This window comes from Saimiri boliviensis, chromosome 16, assembly GCF_048565385.1.
Source record: "Saimiri boliviensis isolate mSaiBol1 chromosome 16, mSaiBol1.pri, whole genome shotgun sequence".
Lineage (NCBI taxonomy): Eukaryota > Metazoa > Chordata > Mammalia > Primates > Cebidae > Saimiri > Saimiri boliviensis.
In genome coordinates this window covers 42305352-42325351 of record NC_133464.1, presented here as the reverse complement: position 1 = coordinate 42325351, position 20000 = coordinate 42305352, and positions in this window count along the sequence as shown.

The following is a 20000-nucleotide window of genomic DNA, read 5'->3' as shown; positions in this document are numbered from 1 at the left end:
CAGTATATATGAAAACTAACCTCTAACTTAGAAATATCTTTGTCAATCTTCCCCATGTAATTGCTGTGTGAGAATATGGATAAGTATGTATGTATATATTTGTGTGTGTGTGTGTGTGTGTGTGTGTGTGTGTACATGCCTATAATTTTATGATAAAAATCCTCAAATGATCTTAGCAGATTGAATGACTGTTTACAGACAATGACAAGTAATTTTCCCAAATGTTTCTAGCAATTTACACTATCACCAATACAATGTAAGACTTTATTTTATTTTATTTCATTATGATTATTTATTTTTAGATGGAGTCTCACTCTGTCTCTATCTCCACTCACTGCAACTTCTGCCTCCCGGCCTCAAGCAGTTCTCCCTGTCTCAGCCTCATGAGAAAGTGGAACTACAGGCACCCACCACCACGCTGGCTAATTTTTGTATTTTTAGTAGAGACAGGGTTTCACCATGTTGACCAGGCTGGTCTTGAACTCCTGACCTCAGGTGATCTGCTCGCCTTGGCTTTCCAAAGTGCTGGATTTATGGGCGTGAGCCACCATACCCAGCCAAGACTTTCTTTTACTCTGCATCTTTAATAACCCTATCTAAGGAGGAGTGCAATCCTATGTAAATACAGCTGGGAAACTGCCCATCCCATTTAATGAGTCCAAAGATGTTGGCTAGTAGTGAAGGTAGTATTAAAAAGATCATTTTGGTATCAGGCACAAACTGAAGTATCCTATACTAACAAATAGAACCTAATGTTTATATTTTGTTCTCTATCTTATTGTGTCTACTTCCTCATTGTAAACTTCAGTTTTAGAACTATATGCAAAACTATCACCTTCAGACTCTAAAATATGGGGACTTGGCAAGGAAACTTTGAGAAATTGGCAAAAGGAGTGGCATTTTGGGACCAAAATACCTCATGGCGAGAGCTAGCTTCTTGATGCAGCTGTCACAGCAGGTGTGTGAAAGCAGGTGAATGTTTGTAACAGGTGCAGGCTGAAGCAAAGCAAGGTGCATGGCTTGCGTGAACAGATTGTACAGACCTCTGGGTACAACAAACCTCAGCACTTGGCCACAGCTGGGACTGCAGATGTGGTGAATAGATAAGGTAGCATTCTGATGACCAGAAAAGAAAATGTTTTTAATGTAAGATGAGGCTTACCTCAAAAGTGACAGAGTTTCAATGTATGTGGATTTCAGCCATTGCTGGGTTGAATAATTTTTACTTATTTATTTTCTTTCTCACTTAGGACTACAGTATTGGGTTAAAACCACAAACATGGCTAAAGTTGGCACTAACTACAAAACAATTTCATGACATATTGCAACCTTTAAATTGTTAGTGCCAGACATGGGTAAGCAACATTAGACTCATTGCTTCAAATTCTATTTCTTTTCATTTTAAAAAATGTTTTGTTATAGAGCATTTTTTTATATATAAAGCATGTACCACATAAAAAATAAATGTATGGTTCATGTAAGTCATGCCACATGACACTTGATAATAAAATGAACACCCCTAAATGAATCATACACTTGAGAATAAAACATAATGCTAAAAAAAAAAAGCCCAATCACATATGTGATTGGTTTTTATCTCATTTTCCTGTTTGAAATTCAGATGTCATTTCCCGGCCTTTTTCTAATATTTTTTACTGTGTATGACTATGTACTTATATATGCATAGCTAGTTAACACATTGAACATCTGTCACACTTTAGAGCTTTATAAAATAGCATCACACTAAAAGTACCATTTTGAAACTTGTTTTTTAAATTAAATTTCTTTCTAGAATTTATCTATGTCACTATTACAACATAATTCATTTTTCTTCAATCTTTATAACATTTCCATTTGGTAAATATATCTGTATGTATGCTTGTCCTGTTGATAGACATTATTTCCAAATTTTTGCTATTATGAATAATTTTACATATTTCAATTCTTGAGTATTGGTCTTTATGCTCATGTACAAGACTATATTCCATTATTGCATTGTCATAAGTAACTATCTGGGACTGGGTACTTTATAAAGAAAAGAGGTTTTGTTTGCTAATGGTTCTTCATGGTGTACAGATACAATCATGGCAAAAGGTGAGGAGAAGTAGGCAGTGTTTTACATGGTCAGGGCACGTTGAAGCATGGGGAGAGTGCTACACATGTTGAAACAACCAGATTTCATGAGATCTCACTCATTATCATGAGAACAGCAAGGGAGAAATATAGCCCCTTGATCTAATCACCTCCATCAGTCCCCTCCTCCAACATTGGGGATTACATTTTAACCTGAGATTTGGGCAGGGACACAAATGCAAACCATATTTAAGATTTAATGTAGGTTTTATTCCTAGGAATGGAATTATTTAACTGAAGGGTACATGTTGAAATTTATATAATAGTGCCAAATTATTCTTCATAGTATTTGAAACAGTTTAACCTCCACTAACGTATAAAAGATTTTCTTGTTGCATTCTCTAATTTATATCTTCACACTTCTCAATTTTTGTTTTACTCCTTTAATGTAAAATCTGATAACATTATTGTTTTTATTTTAGTGATTACTACAAAGATTGGGGATTTTTAAAAAATAGTTTAAATTCTGGATTGGTTTTCTTGTGTTTTACATTTATCTTGCTTACTTTTTTTCTGTTAATTTTTTTAACTTACACTTTTGCTGATTTTTATGCTGGGTTTATTACAGTTTTTTTTCTAGTTTAATTGGGTTTCTCTGTAAATTGTATTTAAATGTAGTATTGAAATATATATTTTCACTTTTATGTTTGTCTCTATTGCCAAAAATGCCTTGATTTTATTGCAATCTATTTTCAGTCTTTTCTAATATTATAGTTATATTTTTTAGTTCCTCTCCTTTTTTTATTCATGTCTCCTTCTTTAATATATCTAGAATTAAATAATGTGGATGATGTAATGAGTACTGATCCTACATTTTTCTGCAACATAACCATTGACCTAGTCCCTTTTATTGATCTAAATTTTCTATTCTTAATAATCTTCAATACAACTTCTGCAACATACCAAGTTTCCATAATTGTGTAGTGTTTTAATTTTTTTCCTTTTTTATTTTTTAACTGATTCACACAACCTTCTCTACTGGGGCTTTTTTTTTCTTTTTTTTTTTCTTTTTTTTTTTTTTGAGACGGAGTTTTGCTCTTGTTACCCAGGCTGGAGTGCAATGGCACAATCTCGGCTCACCGCAACCTCCGCCTCCTGGGTTCAGGCAATTTTCCTGCCTCAGCCTCCTGAGTAGCTGGGATTACAGGCACGTGCCACCATGCCCAGCTAATTTTTTTGTATTTTTAGTAGAGACGAGGTTTCACCATGTTGACCAGGATGGTCTCAATCTCTTGACCTCGTGATCCACCCGCCTCAGCCTCCCAAAGTGCTGGGATTACAGGCTTGAGCCACCGTGCCTGGCTCTACTGGAGCTTTGTAACAAACACTGATACCCAACCATAGAAGTACCCTAACATATTTCTTCCTATAAGAATTATTTTGAAATTATTCTGGAGCTCTGTGTATTTTTATATAGCATTACCTTATTAAGTTCCTTAGAAAATCACTTTGCAATTTTGGTTGGAGTGATATTTTGAATATATTTCTATAATTTCAGTTATTAGAATCTTCTACTTTTACTAGATTTACTTCTAAAAAACACATATATTTTGGTGTCACTGCAACTCGTGTTCTTACTAATTTTTATTTTGCTGATTGGGCACAAAAATAAAATTAATTTTTGTTTATTGATACTTTATTCCAGCAACTTTGTTAGACTTTCTTAGTATCCATAATAAAGTATCTATAAATTATCTTTTTTTGTGTGTGTGTGGCAAATTGTTAACTATGTAGATAATGACAGGTAGATTTATGGACTGAATGTTTGTGGTTACCCACCACCCCCAAATTCACATGTTGAAGCCCTAACTCCCAGAGTGTGGCTGTATTAGAAGATAAAAGTAAGGAACTAATAAAGGCTATATCCAATCATAAAGGTTGGGCCCTGATCTGGTAAGATTAGTATCCTTATAAGAAAAGACATGAGAAATGTCTTTCTCAAGGACTTGGAAGGCATCTCTTTGAAATGTATACATCCAGGAAAATAAATAACACCCCTAACTCCCATTCTGTGAGAGGGTGGGAGCCTAACTGTTGTGAATGCATTGCTGTAAGTCACAATATTAAGTCTTATCATAAAGATATGACAATTTTGTTTTTCCTTTGGATCAGGTCAATTAGATAACACAGATGGTCACCCAATTATGAGGTAATGTTGGAATGAATGAAGTGTAACAAATGGTGCTGTCAAGTCCTCTTACTAGAGGATTAGTCATAGTTTACCTTGACCATATGGATGTAATGTATCTACCTGGCTATATAAAAAGTGAGATTTCATTCTGTCTTTGTGATATCTTAGTAAATTGTCTTTGGTGGGCATCAACATATGATTTAACGCTTATTCAATAATAAAAGTATTTATTTTTTCTTTACTACCTTTGTAGAGAAGATTTCTGTGGTGAAACAATTTTTAAAAAATTATATTTCCCCAAAGTTTATTTTATAATATTATATGGTAAAATATTTTATAATTATGCACTCTCATTTTCTCACCCACTGTTTTATATTTTTATAGCTATCCCGTCTTGTTTTGGATTATTGGTTTGTGGCTATGACTTTTTTCTACTCTTTTGTTTTCAGTCTTACTCACAGATGTGTCCATTTACAGCTGTATCTTTAATCCAATCTGAAAAATCTTTACTTGGACTGACAATTCAATCAAATTACATTTATTTTGATAGCTGTGATTTTAACTTTTTTTAATTACATCTAATTTTTTTATTTCTATTTGTCTCATTTTTATGCTTTTTTAAAGTTTATTTTTAATTATTTTAGAGATAGGGTCTTTCTCTCTCACCTAGCCTGGAGACTAGTGGCACAATCATGGCGCACTATAGCCTCAAACTCCTGGGCTCAAGAGATTCTCTCAACGTCAGCGTCTTAAGTTGCTGGGACTACAGACATGTGTCACAGTGCCTGGCTATTTTTTTTTTTCACATATGGAGTCTCCTCATCTTCCTCAGGCTAATATTGAACTCTTGTGCTCAAGTGATCCTCCTACCCTTGACCTCCCAAAGTGCTGGGGTTACATACGTGAGACACTGCCCCCAGCATATTATGCTTTTAAAAGCTTTCTTTTGATTGATACTTCATCTTTTATTATCTTTTTATAGCTTCTAAATTTCCCATTTTGTTGTTCTAGTTTCTTCTTTTAATAATTACTCTTGAAATTCTACTATTCTGACTTTAGAGGTTAATGTTAATTTACTCTTTTACCTTACAAATGCAAATATTTTAGGGACTTTAACAAAAATCAATCTCTTGCTGACTTACTAATATTTTCCAGTGCTCTAGTTCCGAATATTTTTATTCCTTCAAAATATGCATTATTTACAATATGTTATTTTCATCATTTCAAAAACTTTATATGAATAATTTTTATATTACAATTTTTTCCTTCTTGCCAGTGTTAAATGTTCACCATTCTTTTGCATTCCAATTTTTTTCTGTGATATTGTTCTTCTTCATAAATTGACATTCTGTTGCTAATAAAAATGCTTTTGTTTTTATGAAAATATCTCTATATTTTCGTTGTTCTCAAATGATTTGGATATGGTTGAAAAGAGAAATAATGAAATAAGATTAAAATGTTAAAATATCCAGCCAAACTTGCCTGAATAAAGTGGAAGGGCCTCTCTGGGCAAAAATCCATGCCTATCTTGGTCACTGAGGAATCCCAATTGCTTAACGAGTGCCTGAACATACTATATGATCAATAACTATTCAATGATGTAATTTGTATCACAGAGAATTTTAATCTTTGAATCACTCCTTTCACCAGAAGAAAAGAAGGAAACATGGGAACTGTCATTGAAATAATAAAGTAATTCACGTCCAGAAACATGCAAAAAACTGAGGAAAGGAGTGTTTCAGGAAAACTGAAGCAACAATTACTGGCCCTCCCTAAGGTTTGTGAGCATTGTCTCTATAAATGTAAATATTGCTTCAGTTCAGATATCAATGGAAAGTAATCTCTAACTGAAAAAAATGGGTTTGTGTAAAAACATTTTTCAAAAACAAGAAGTTTTTACTTAAACTCATTTATAAGTTGAGGAAATGTCAGAGCATCAAACTTTAACAGCAGCCAGTGATAGATAGGACTGAAATGCCTCAGGGACATGCTGGGTATGTGACAGACACTATAGAGAATGCAAGTTTGCTTTGAGAGTAGTGGGCTGCCACTGTGTAGTGTATTGTTACAAGAGAGAAACAAAGTTTTAGTAAGATAGCCTGCATCATTAGTGCAGAACTTGATGTCATACAAAATTATAAATTTTAAAATATATTGGATCGGGAAGTAAACTGCTTTCAGGCTTGCTTACATCTGATTTACACCCATCATGATCAACTTCTAAATATGGCAAGTAGACCACTTAGAATATACAGTGGTAGATAGTACCCCTTCTACTCTTCACAACAATCACTTAACTGATGGAAGATTACCCCTTGTTCAGTTTAAGATGCAAATGAATTATATCCATTGTAATACTGGTTAATTTATGTGTCAGTTTGGCTTGGCCATGGTGCTTCAATATGGAAATCTAACATTATTCTTGAAGTTTCTGTGAGGGTATTTTTGGATGATATTTAACATTTAAATCTGTAGAATGACCTTTTGAAAACTCAGGTACAGTGCCAGCTAGATGACAATACTTTGCAGAGTGGGGCAAGTTTACCCAAGAGGCTATATATACTCTGAATCAGCATCCAATACATTGTGCTGTTTCTCTCACAGTGATGCAGAATTTTTTGCTCCTTCGTTCAGGAGGAGGTTTTTGTCACACAACCAAGAAAATTTAGGCATGTGAACACATTGAAAGGTGAGGAGAATGAAATATATTAAGAAATCTCACAGTGAAAATAAAAGAGAGTCCTGCCAACAGGCTCCCACTCACAGATCAAATACCAGGACACCTCCTGGATGGATGGAGGAGCTAAAGAGGTCAAGCTCCTCCTCTCTACACAAGGTATGAATTCCTAGTGGCTCCATCCCACTTTCCCAGTGTGCAGGCAGGCCCCCCAGTCTGCTGTGGGCACACCCAGACAAGCCCCTGAGCCAGTTCCCTCATCTGCACACAAGCCTATGTTGTAAACACTTGTGGGGTAGGTCAGAGATTCTCTGGGGATCCTCCCTTATCTCCCTCCTGCATCTATTAATAGGATTAATAGGTCTAGAAATGAAAGGTGAAAACGGAAGTGACAGCACTCACCGTACCCACAAGGTGAAAACTTTTGCTTCTTGTCTCCATAACTTTATTATCTTCTTGCCTAGAAATCTTAGCTCCTAAGAGAAGAATGTTTCTACCAGAAGACACAACAGTGATTCCAGTAAACTGGAATGTAAGACTAGCACGTAGCAACTCTTTATGTTTCTGTAATCAACAGGCAAAGGAGAGTTACTGTGCTGCATAGAGTGACTGATACAGATTACCAAAAGGAAACTGGAATACTCTGTTACAATGGAGATCAGGAAGCATATGCCTGAAATATAAAGAGATACCTTAGGAAGTCCCTGTTGTGTAATTACAGTGAATGGAAAACTATAACAACCCAATTCGGTCAGAACTACTCATGCTCCAGACTAGGTCACTCTACCAGGTAAAAAAACATAACCAGCTGAGGTGCTTGCTGAAGGCACAGGGATTATGGAATGGGTAGTGAAAGACAGTAGTCATAAACAACAGCGATGCCATGTGACCAGTTATAAAAACAAGGCTGTAATTGTCATGACCATTTCTACCTGATAGGCTTTAGCTTTGTCCCCACCCAAATCTCATCTTGAATTATAATCCTGATGTGTTTAAGGGAGAATGTGGTGAGAAGTGACTGGTTTATGGGAGTTTTATTTTCCCCATGCTGTTCTCGTGGTAGTGAGTGAATTCTCATAAGATCCTATGGCTTTATAAATGATGGTTTCTTTTGGGCTGTCACATATTTGTTTCTCCTGCCTCCATGTAAAGATGGCTCTTGCTTCCCCTTCACCTTCTGCCCTATTTGAAAGTTTCCTGAGGCCTCCCCAGCCATATGGAACTGTAAGTCAATTAACATTTTTGCTTTATAAATTACCCAGTCTCAGATATTTCTTTACAGCAGTGTGAAAACAGAGTAATATACTACTTTATTGTGTTACAATTATGTGTGTTTATAATATCTTTGTTTTCTTCTCTTTATTATATGTTTACCATGTAGCATTAGTTATGTCCATTTTAAATCAGTATTTAAACACTGTTAACTTTGTACCACAGTATTTAAGTTCTAGGATGTCACAAGGAGTAAACCTTACCCAGAGACTTTTCATCTTCTGCATTTTTGGCTGGACTCAGCACAGCTATATCATGTTATGTGAAAGTATGACCTTGTTATTATGATTACTTCAATGTGTATTGGTGTCACGTTAGCAAGGGGTGAAGTTGAGACATTCAATTTTAAGGATCAACTTAACTGGGCCACAGTGCTTAGATATGTCTCTGTAAATTATTCTGGAGGTTTTGTGAGGGTATTTTTGGATAGGACTAAAATTTACATCCGTGGACTTGGAGTCAAGTAGGCTGTACTCCTTAATATGGGTGGACCTCATCCAAACAGATGAAGGCCTGTTAGAATGACAGCACTGACAAAATGACTGTTACGAGCAAGATGGAATTCTGCCTGCACATGACTTTCAGACTTGAACTGCAGCATAGGTTTTTCCCCTTGACCTTCACGTGAATGGACTTCAGACTTAAAGTGCAGTATCAGACCTGCCCTGGTCTCCAGCCAGCTGACCCACTTTGCAGATTTGAACTTGTCCACCTTCACAATAGCATGCCCCCAATTTTTTTTCTATACACATATACATCCTATTGGTTCTCCTCCTCTGGAGAAGCCTATCTGACACACACATTGTATTAGAACACAGTTGAGTTTGCTTCTGCCAAATGAATCCTTAACTCTAGCATGTAAATAAATGAGACTCTGGCTGAGATGAACAGAATAAGAAATTAGAAAAACAAAAGTTTTGGAATAAACTCTGGAGATTTAATATGTAGAGAAAATAATCCTTATTTGTAGATTGTATTCCTATTTGGAAATTTACTAATGTGAGATTATAAATGTAATTTCTAGATTAATATGACTAAAATTTTATTGTTTAGAATTCTATAATGTCATTTATACAAATTATATAACCTCCCAAGAGAAATAATAGGTGGGATTCTGAAGATCATTAAACATGATAGATGAAATAGGAGTAAATTTTCAGTCTATGGTAAAGTAAGGATTTCTCAGGCCCTACTTTAATTGTTTAAAGTCCTCTTATGAAATTATTTTAAGACTTAGGTAAGGAAAAGCAGGATTGTGCGTCATTGGCCAAAGGAAGCACTTTGTTTGGAATTGGTGGCAGACTTTTGAAGGAAAATGCAGGAAAGCAATTCTCTAATAAGTATTATAATGCCTTTAGGGTTTTGTTTTTGTTTTCGTTTTTGTTGAGTCAGAATCTTGCTGTGTTGCCCAGGCTGGAGTGCAGTGGCGTGATCTCAGCTCACTGAAACCTCTGCACCCCAGGTTTAAGCAATTCTTGTGCCTTGGCCTCCCGAGTAGCTGGGATTACAGGCATGTGCCATCACACCTGGCTAATTTTTTGTGTTTTTAGTAGAGACGGGGTTTCACCATGTTGGCCAGGCTGGCCTTGAACTTCTGGCCTCAAGTGATCTGCCCACCTTGGCCTCCTAAAATACTGGGGTTACAAACGTGGGCCACCATAGCTGGCCTTAAAATGGCTATAGGTTTTTGATACATAACTTTTGTAGGTTGAATTCTCTTTAAACTCTAATTTCCTGAAACATTTGTGATGCTTTTCTGCATCTATTAGAATAATTACATAGTGATATTTTATTTGTTAATGTGATGACTCATATAAAATATTTCTTTTTAAGCTTAAACCACCTTAAATACTTGAGATAATCCCAAATGATTAATGATGATATGTATGTGTGTGTATAAATACACACACACACACACATATGTATATATGTACATACATTCACACACATATACAGATGCTCCTCACTTATGATGGATTTATATCCCAATGAACCTACTATAGGTTAAAAATGTAAGTTGAAAGTGAAACTAATATACTTAACTGAATAAATATCATAGCTTAGCTTAACCTGTGTTAAACATGGTCAGAACACTTAAATTGGTGGAAATTAGGCAAAATCATCTAACAAAAAGCCTACTTTATAATAATGTGTTGAATATATCATGTAATTTACTAAATAGCATATGTGGAGTTGGAATTTTATTATATGCCTAAATATCATAGTATTATTTGCAGTGAACTACCTTGGCTACTTCTGATGACCCAGATTTCTCATCATTCTAGGGTTGCAATTCTAAATATTTTACATATTGATATAGTCAGAGACATTATTTCATATTGAACTGCAAAAACAATTATTTTAAATATTTAGAGGGAATACAACTAAATCTATAATTGTTTATGGGTTCTAGTAATTCTTTCATATTAATTAGTTTTGTATTCTTAGCCATACTACTTAGCTGCATTACTTTTTCAATCATAAAATAAAATGATTTGGAAGTGTGATATGTAGCATTCTGCATTAATGATGTTATATACCAAAACATTAATTCATTTTTTTTAATTGGATGCCATCTCAGTTTATAGACCTTGATTTGGCTACCACTATAAAACTAGCTACTTTTTTCCTTAAAACAAATTGTATTATTATTAATAACTGCAGCATATTTATAAACCAGCTGCTCTTCTGATTGCTTGAAGAGTCTGAGTTTAGAAATAAATTAATAAGGAAAAGACAGTTTTAAAATATTAGGCATACAAAAATATGACACTAATGGCTTAAAGCCAAGATCAGAGTGACAGTTCAATAAATGCAGCCTTTTTAATCATAACAATTATCAATTGCAATTTTTTTTGTACAGAAAGGAATCATACCAAAAGGAGAAAATTAGATACCCTATGGCTATGTTGATTAAAAAATATCCAACTATGCAAGAGCTAAATTAACTTCATACTTTTCTTCCAGCTTTGTAATTCATCATAATGAATGTAGAAAAAAACTATTTTTAAAAAAAGACTTGATTATACCTCCACTGATTACTATCCCATATATAGAAATACACAAAAGTTGAAATCTTTCTATTCAGCAAAACAAAAGATGCTATAAGTATGCATGGCATTATGCAAATCACAACCCTAACACTATAATTTTATTTGGAATTCATTTTATTTCAGGTGTGCTCAATCTTTAGTGACTCTAAAAATAATTGAGGACCACTTATACTGCATTCAATTTGTCATGTTCTTATAATCGTTTTCAGTAATTTATTTCTTAGTCTATGTTATTGTTTAAAAGTATGTATCCCTCCAAAATTTGAATGTTGGAACTTAACTCCCATGATGATAGTATTAAGAGGTGGGACGTTTATAAGGTTATTAGGCTATGAGAGCTTTGCGCTCATGGGTGGGATTAGTATTCATAAAAACAGGGCATGAGAGAGTTCATCCCTTTCTCACTTCAGCCATGTGAGGGCATAGCATTTCTCCATTCCAAAGAACACAGGGACAAGATACCATCTTAGAAGCAGAAAGCAAACATTCATCAGACATCAAATATGCTGGCAACCTGACCTTGAACTCCCAGCCTCCAGAATTGTGATAAATTCCTATTATTTATGGATTATTTTGTTATAGCAACAGAAACAAACTAAGATTGAAATTTGTACCAAGAAGTAAAACGCTGCTATAACAAATACCTAAAACTGCGGAATCAGCTTTAGAACTAGATAATAGAGTCTGAACCATAAAAGGCTATTATGGTAAGAGCTATAGAGAGAACCTGAATCTTCCTAGAAATTACCTAAGTGGTCATGAACAGAATATTCATAAAAATACGGATGGCAAGGCAATTTTGATGAGGCCTTAGATAAAAACAAGAAACAAGGTTTTGGAAACCGAAAGAAACTTCATCCTTGTTATAAAGTAGCAAAGAACTTGGTCTAATTGTCTCAATGTTCTACTTTGTGGAAGGCAGAACTTGTCAGGAATAGACTAGGATATTTGGCAGAAGAAGTCTCTAAGCAAAGTGTCCAGGGTGCTTCATGGCTTCTCTTGACAGCTTATTAGTAAAATGAAAAAAAAAAAGAGAAATGACTTAAAGATAGAATTTATAATACAAAGGGAAGCAGAACTTAAAGAATTGGAAAAATCTCAACCTGGTGAGATTGTAATGAATTTTTTAAATGTGGGTTCTGATTCACAATGGCCAACTAGAGGCAGATAGGAAGAACATCTTTCTTAGAGAGTCTGGGATATTAGGAAGACGGGTATACTCTAAGCCGATCTTCAGAAGGAAGAAATTAAGAGTGGATTCACAAGGCACTGGGCTGAAGGTAGAGGAAGCTGGAACTCTGCATTGGGTGGCTGAGCATGGAGACTTGTTCCTGGTCCCCAGTGACTCCTGGGCAAGAGGTGAGTTGAACAGGTGAGGAGTGACCTCCAGAATCTAGCAACAGGAGACTCTACAGTTCCCATAGACACTTAAGCTGGCAGAGAGTGCTAATTAGAGAGGTGGCAGGGGCAAGATTCCAGTTTGTGCAGTCCAGAGAGTCTGGCATGGAAACTGCTGCCATGGAGCTGGGTCAGAGTTGCTCATCCTCCAAGGCTCTCCATGCTCCTCTAGGAGACTTTAGCCTTAGAGTGACTGTTGAACCTCGATAAAGCAGAGTGGTGTTCATGAGGAAGACACCAAGCAATTGAAATGAAAGCAAAAGTTGACAAATGGGACCTAGTTAAAGAGCTGCTTCACAGCAAATGAAAATACCAACTGAGTAAACAACCTACAGAATTGGAGAAAATATTTAAAAATATGAATCTGACAAAAGTCTAATATCTAGAATCTATAAGGAAGTTAATAAGCAAACAATAAGCAATCCCATTAAGAAGTGGGAAAAGTATATAAACATACACTTTTCAAAAGAAGATATACACTCGGCCCAGGCCAACAAACATATTAAAAATGCTCAACATTACTAATCATAACGGAAATGCAAATGAGATGCCACCTTACACCAGCCAGAATGGCTATTACTAAAAAGTCAAAAAAATAACAAATGCTGGCAAGGTTGTGGAGAAAATGAAATGCTTATAAACTACTGGCAAGAAAGTAAATTGGTTCAGCCATTGTGGAAAGCATTTTAGCAATTTCTCAAAGAACTTAAAACAGAACTACCATTCAACTTGGAAATCCCATTATTGGGTATATACCCAAAGAAATATAAATTATTCTACCATGAAGACACATGCATGTGTATTTTCACTATTCACAACAGCAAAGATAGGAAATCAACCTAAATGTTCATCAACAGTAAACTAAAGAAAATGTAGTACATGTACACAATGAAATACTATGCAGCCATAAAAAATATCATGTTCTTTACAGCAACATGAATGGAGCTAGAGGGTCTTATCCTATGCAAAGTTAATACAGGAAGAGAAAAGCAAATACCACATACTGTCATGTATAAGTGAGCTAAGCATTGAGTACACATAGACACAAAGTAGCGAACACATAGACACAAAGCAGGAAACAATAGACCCTGGGGCCTACATGAGGTTGGAGTGTGAGGGGAGGGTGAGGGTTGAAAAACTACATATCAGGTACTATGCTCATTACCTAGGTGACGAAATAATCTATACACCAAAGTCCCCCATGAGACACAGTTTACCTGTTGTGTACCCCTGCATATGTACCCCTGAATTTAAAATAAAAGTTTTTATTCAAAAAAAGGAGAAAAAAGAATTTAAAAAGTATGTACAGGAAAAAATATCAAAGGTGTGAAAAAGCAAACATTTGATATCAAGAATAGCACAAATGGTAGGCAGCCAGATGCTATTCATCAGGACAATGGAAGGAGCACTCTGAAGGCATTTCTGATTATCATGGCTGCTCCACTGATCACAAGCCTGGAATGCCAGGGCCTTGAGGATAGAAGGATTTCAAAGGAGGAGCCCAGGTTGCCCATGGGACATCAAGGCTCACTGTCAGGTATCACAAGTTTTGGCTTCTTATATTCTGCACAATACACTCCCCATCAGACCCAACTGTGGCTCAAGCAGGCTCAGGTACAGCTCTGGCCATTGTTCCAGAAGGTGCAGGCAGTAACCGTGGCAGTGTCCATATGATGTTAGCCCTTTAGGTATAAATTGCTCAAGCTGGGGAGAGCACCCCTACATAGATTTCAAAAAATTCCCCAGAAAACCTTGAGGGCTCATGAAGAAGGCTGCCACCCAGGCAGAGACGTCACAGAAAGTCCTCACCAACTCAATTCCTAGTGAAGCTATGGGAATGGGGTGTCCCCCCAAGAACTCAGACAAGTAGAGCCACCGGCTTGTGACTCCAGCTTGGAAGTTGAACATTACTTCACTCGGTAAGATGTGTGGTATGGACTATGCTAAGCAATGTTGTGAAGTCAGGGCTACCAAGAGCTCTGAACAACTAGATCTCACAGATGTCCATCCAACAATGGCAGAGTAGAAATTCTTCAAGGGCATATGGAATGTTCACCAAGATATGCTCAGCTATTAAGCAAGTCTATGCACATTTGTAATGATTGAAATTATACAAAGCATATTCTATCACCATAATAGAAATCAATTAAAAATAAATCATAATAATCTTTGAGAAATCACTAATATCTGAAAATTAAACAACACACCATTAAATAACTAATGAGCCAGTGGAGTATTTGCAAAGGAAATAAAAAATTCTTTGAGATGAAAATTTAGCTAAACATACGGTATACACCTAAAGCAGTGCTTAGAAATTTATAGCCATGAATGCACATATTACAAAAAATCAGACACCTTAAATTAGTCAATTAATCTTTTGGCTTGAGAAAGAATCAAAGAAAGAGCAAACTAAATTCAAAGCAAGCAGAAGAAAGAAAACAATAAAAAAGTAGCCTACCATCAATGGGATATAAAAGCAAAACAATAGATTAAATGGAAAAAACCTCAAGTTGTTCATATTGAAAAACCTATAGTAATTTGACTAAAATCTTTAGAATAAACAAAATCTAGTAAAAGTAAGAATGAAAGAAGAGGCATCGCTACTGACTTTATAGAAATAAAACAGATTATGAAACAATGCTATGGACAACTACATGCCAACAAACTAGAAAGTTAGATGAAATGGATATATTTCTAACTACTGGATAAATTTGAAGTACTGAAAGGGCTGAAATCTGAATAGCAAGCAGAAAAACTGAACAGATTTAATAACAGGCAGGAAAAAAGAAAACAGGGTCTGTATTCTTTGGATTCTAAGCCTATGTCCAACATTAGTATAAAAAATAAATTTAAACGTGCAAAAAGTTTGTTAGTTTAACAGAAAATATACTCAGTAAAATATAAAATCTATATTTATTATATATGTATAATATATGTATTATGAAAAATATCAATGTTTTGAAAATGCCAGCTGGGTCTATTAGTGTCATTTACAAACTTTCAGATTATTCTGCAATAACTTTTGTGTAATATTTCTTCAATTTGCCTTGTTGCCTGTCATGGCGAGTTCTACTTAACCATCTATTAATAATCATTTGTGATAGCAAAGCAAGCTTGTCACTTCTGACTCTCAATCCACTCATTGATGTATGTCCTTGTTCTTTTATTGGAATAATTAATGTTGTTAAAATCTCTATACTACCCAAAACAACCTACGGATTTAATGCAATCACTTTCACAATTCCAATGACGTTTTTCACAAAGATGGAAAAAAACACTCTTAATATTGCTATAGAATCACAAAAGACCTTGAATAGCCAAAGCAATCTTTAGCAAAAATAATAAAACTAGAGGTATGACACTCCTTGACATCAAAATAAAATGTATCTAACACTGAAAATTAACGTCAGTACAAAAGCTTTTGCAAATCCTTACCTTCTGTGTGTGGGATGGTGGTGGGGACTCTGTATTGAGTAAGCCAGCCCATCATGTCATTACCAGCCACCACATCACTGTCAATTCTCAGAGTGCAGATGTTGAAGTATCTCACAAAACTCTGATGTAGATTAATAAAAATGCAATTTATTTCCAGGCACATGGTAATGAAACTGTGGAATACCAGAGTTGAAGAGAAAATCTTAGAATCTAATAAAAAGAAAAGATCAATTTCTGAAAATAGATAAAAAACTTGACTAAAAAGAAAATTTCTTTGTAGAAGAGACAAAATTACATAATATCATTACTATAATGATGTTGCCAATAGAAAATCCTAATACCTACCACTCTTTAACACTGAGAAATAAAGGGATTTTTATATTTTTTATAGTTTGTAAAAAAATTATTTAACATTATTTCAAAAGGAATTAAAGCCATAAAGAAAATATGAAAATGCAGAGATCAATGTTTCATATTATTTTTCTTTGAAAGTATGTTTCATTATATTTCAGAACATTTTATATTTAAAAAATATAGTTAAACATGACAAGTTAGCTCAATATTAAAAGTAATATATTTTTAATACATATATATTTTTAATTTATATCATTAAGTAGTTGAGAAATATTTAATATGAGCTAGTTGTAAGTCTAAAAGTAGAGAAAAGTAGAATTTTATTTTATTCATACCATGTATCTTTCTACTTCTAGAGAACGGTCTTAAAACAACAAAAGGAAATATTGATTCATACCATCTGTTCTAATGTCAGTCACACCAAGAATTTCAGCATTCTAATCCTTACTAACTTTTAGGAAAGAAGAGAATGATTTTTTTGTCTTTAGTGAATAGATGGCAAAAATAGTTCCTTTTAAACATTTATTTTATTCTATTTGGCAAAATAATAGAAAAAGGAAGAACCGACTATAAAACACATGATCTTCTTCTTCATTAAGTGTGAAAATACCTTTTATGAATGTAGCATTAAAGAATCACAGCAGGAATTATAAATAAATCATTAAAGGGGAAAAACAGTGAAATCTCAAGAGTGATAAAGTCTGTCTGAGGTACACTTGCGTTTTATTACTATGTTTTTATTATTAGGGTATTGAATTTTGTGCTCTTTTTTATTCATGATATTATGTGGAAAATACTCAAATGAACTAAAATAATGCAGGATTATACCAGTGAGATTTTTTTCAAGAAAACACCAGCTAATGATCAATCTACATTCTATAGTTGTAGGCCTGTACCTCTTTAATAAAGTGTAGTGGCAACATTCCATTGCAACAGGACTGCATGTGAAATTAGTTCACACTAGATGGCAATATTTCCTAATCAGGAGCCCCAAGTTTTGCTTCTATAAAGTAGTCCTTTTTATATTAACAGCTAAATGTTTCTCCTTCCTCTTCCCTTTTTCCTTTATCCTTCCCAATATCCATTTTCACTGCTGGTTTGCTAAAATCCTATCGTTTAGTATTTTGGTGACCAAAATATATCTGTATTGATTCCTCTGCTGCATGCTTTGTTCCTTCATGTTGAGTCTCTTTTGTCCTCAAAGAAATACATTGTGAAGGCTGTGGAAAGAAATAGGCCAGGATATTAGAAAAGAAGCCAGTATGATGGGGACAATGAGTGAGTGAGATAGAAATAGTATTGAGACATTGACTCAGCTATTGGGAAGTCAGCAGTGCAATGTACAATATGAAAGGGACAAGATGCACTGTGGTTCACTTCCATTGCCTATTTTAAAAACATGTTTTAAATACTTGAATGTATTTAATTCTCTGTATCCAGTGCCTTGGGAGGCTGTGGCAGGAAGATCGCTTGAGGCTGGGAATTCAGGACCAATCTGGACAACATACAGAGACCCTGCCCCTACAAAAAATACAAAAATTAGGCTGTTGCCATCTTCCACACATGTGGTCCCAGCTGCTCAGGAGGCTGAGGAGGGAGGATTGCTTGATCCCAAGAGTTTGAGATTACAGTGAGCTATGATTTTATCACTGCACTCCAGCCAAAGCTACACAGAAAGACTCTCTCTAAATTAAAAACAAAAACAAAAACAGTCAAAAGTTTTTATTTCATTCTTTATACTTTATTTGCTGTCTTAAACATAGTGACATTGAAATATTATATATTTTGAGCCTGTTGAATATTAAACAGATCAACCAAATTTGACCACTGATATAACTGGTTTTGTTTTTGTTTTTAAATTTGGTTTGAGCTGTCTCTCCGGGAGAATGGTTATAGATTCTAGGCCTGTACTGACAGGCTCCACAGGAAGTGTTTGTGGGTGTTTGCACTGTGCCTTTCAGGGGACATACCTTTATCCTGATCCCTGGCCTAACTCCTAGGTATCTGACCTGTGACAAAGATTCCCTTTATATTAGCAGGCATTCTGGGGGCTTTTGTCTGGCCTGTATTCAATGTATTCATACTAAGGTAGCTACTTTCCAGGGGAACCCTGACTGGGGGAAGAGTTAGGTTTAAGTATATCAGTTAGGTGAATCATAGTGAGGGGGCAGCACAGTAAAAGGCATGAAATAACAGAAGCATTTTGTTGCTCACAGATCCATGAAAGAAGCAGGGTGCCCACTTGGGCGGGTGACAAATCCCGTGACAGCAAGGTGTTCAAACAGCGGGTAGGTTGGGGGTGGGAGCAGAGAATCTGATGTTGACCATTAGGTTGAATCCTGCTCAGCAGCTGCAGGATATGCTGGGTTTGGGGTCAGTGAGTTTAGAAATAAGCATGGCATCTCTCAAGCAACTACACAAGGAGGGGAAGTTTTAACTAGACCAAAGGTCATAGGGTATGACTAGCTTTCAAATAACTTTTCAAGTCTAAAAAGGGATGTCAAGGCAGTGGCTATATCAAACAAAATTATAACACAACTGTGATACATTTATCAATCATTAATGGTGTTTATCAACAAATAAAATTATTTTTTATCTCATTTAAAAATACCTATGCCAGGAGGATGTCCCTGTACTGATAATGATCTGCCATATAAAAGTAAGTCCTGTTTATTTATTGATATATTTATTTTGTCTATTTGTGGCTTATATCTAGTAGATCATCCAGTCAGACAGAAATGTCATAGTAGCAGAAATACCAACAGAGGGATATAGATATCAGAGCTAATGCAGTTACAGTAGATAGTAATGCATGTGTTTAGCATAGGACTAAACAGATGTGGGTATACATGTACTTCATTTCTGTAAGTAAATACCATTAACTTACTGCATAATATTGATAAGACACTGTGTATTCTAACTTCTTTATTATATTCAATCTTCATGGCAATCCTATTCCACTAATTCATATGTTGGAGAACCTGGTCAGTTAAAAGGGCCTTGGTCAAATTGCCCAAAAGTCAAAGAAAATTTCTTGTTCAATTGACTGAAATGATGATACAGAAACAAACTGAAGGACCAGGCGCTTCTTGCCCATAATTCCAGTGCCTTGGTAGGCTGTGGCCGGAAGATCGCTTCAGGCTGGGAATTCAGGACCAATCTGGGCAACATACAGAGACCCTGCCCCTACAAAAAATACAAAAATTAGCCTGTTGCCATTGTGCACGCATGTGGTCCCAGCTGCTCAGGAGGCTGAGGAGGGAGGATCGCTTGATCCCAGGAGTTTGAGATTACAGTGAGCTATGATTTTATCACTGCACTCCAGCCAAAGCTACACAGAAAGACTCTCTCTAAATTAAAAACAAAAACAAAAACAAAAATCTACTAGAGCATAAATTTTATGGATAAATTTAACACCACCATTAAAACAGTTATAATACAATTAGTGCATTTTGGGAAAATAAAGGAAAGGGGCATGATTATAAGAGTGATATAATTAAATATTTAATTTGTTTAATTTGCCAATCATCCTGCCCCAACTCTGCAC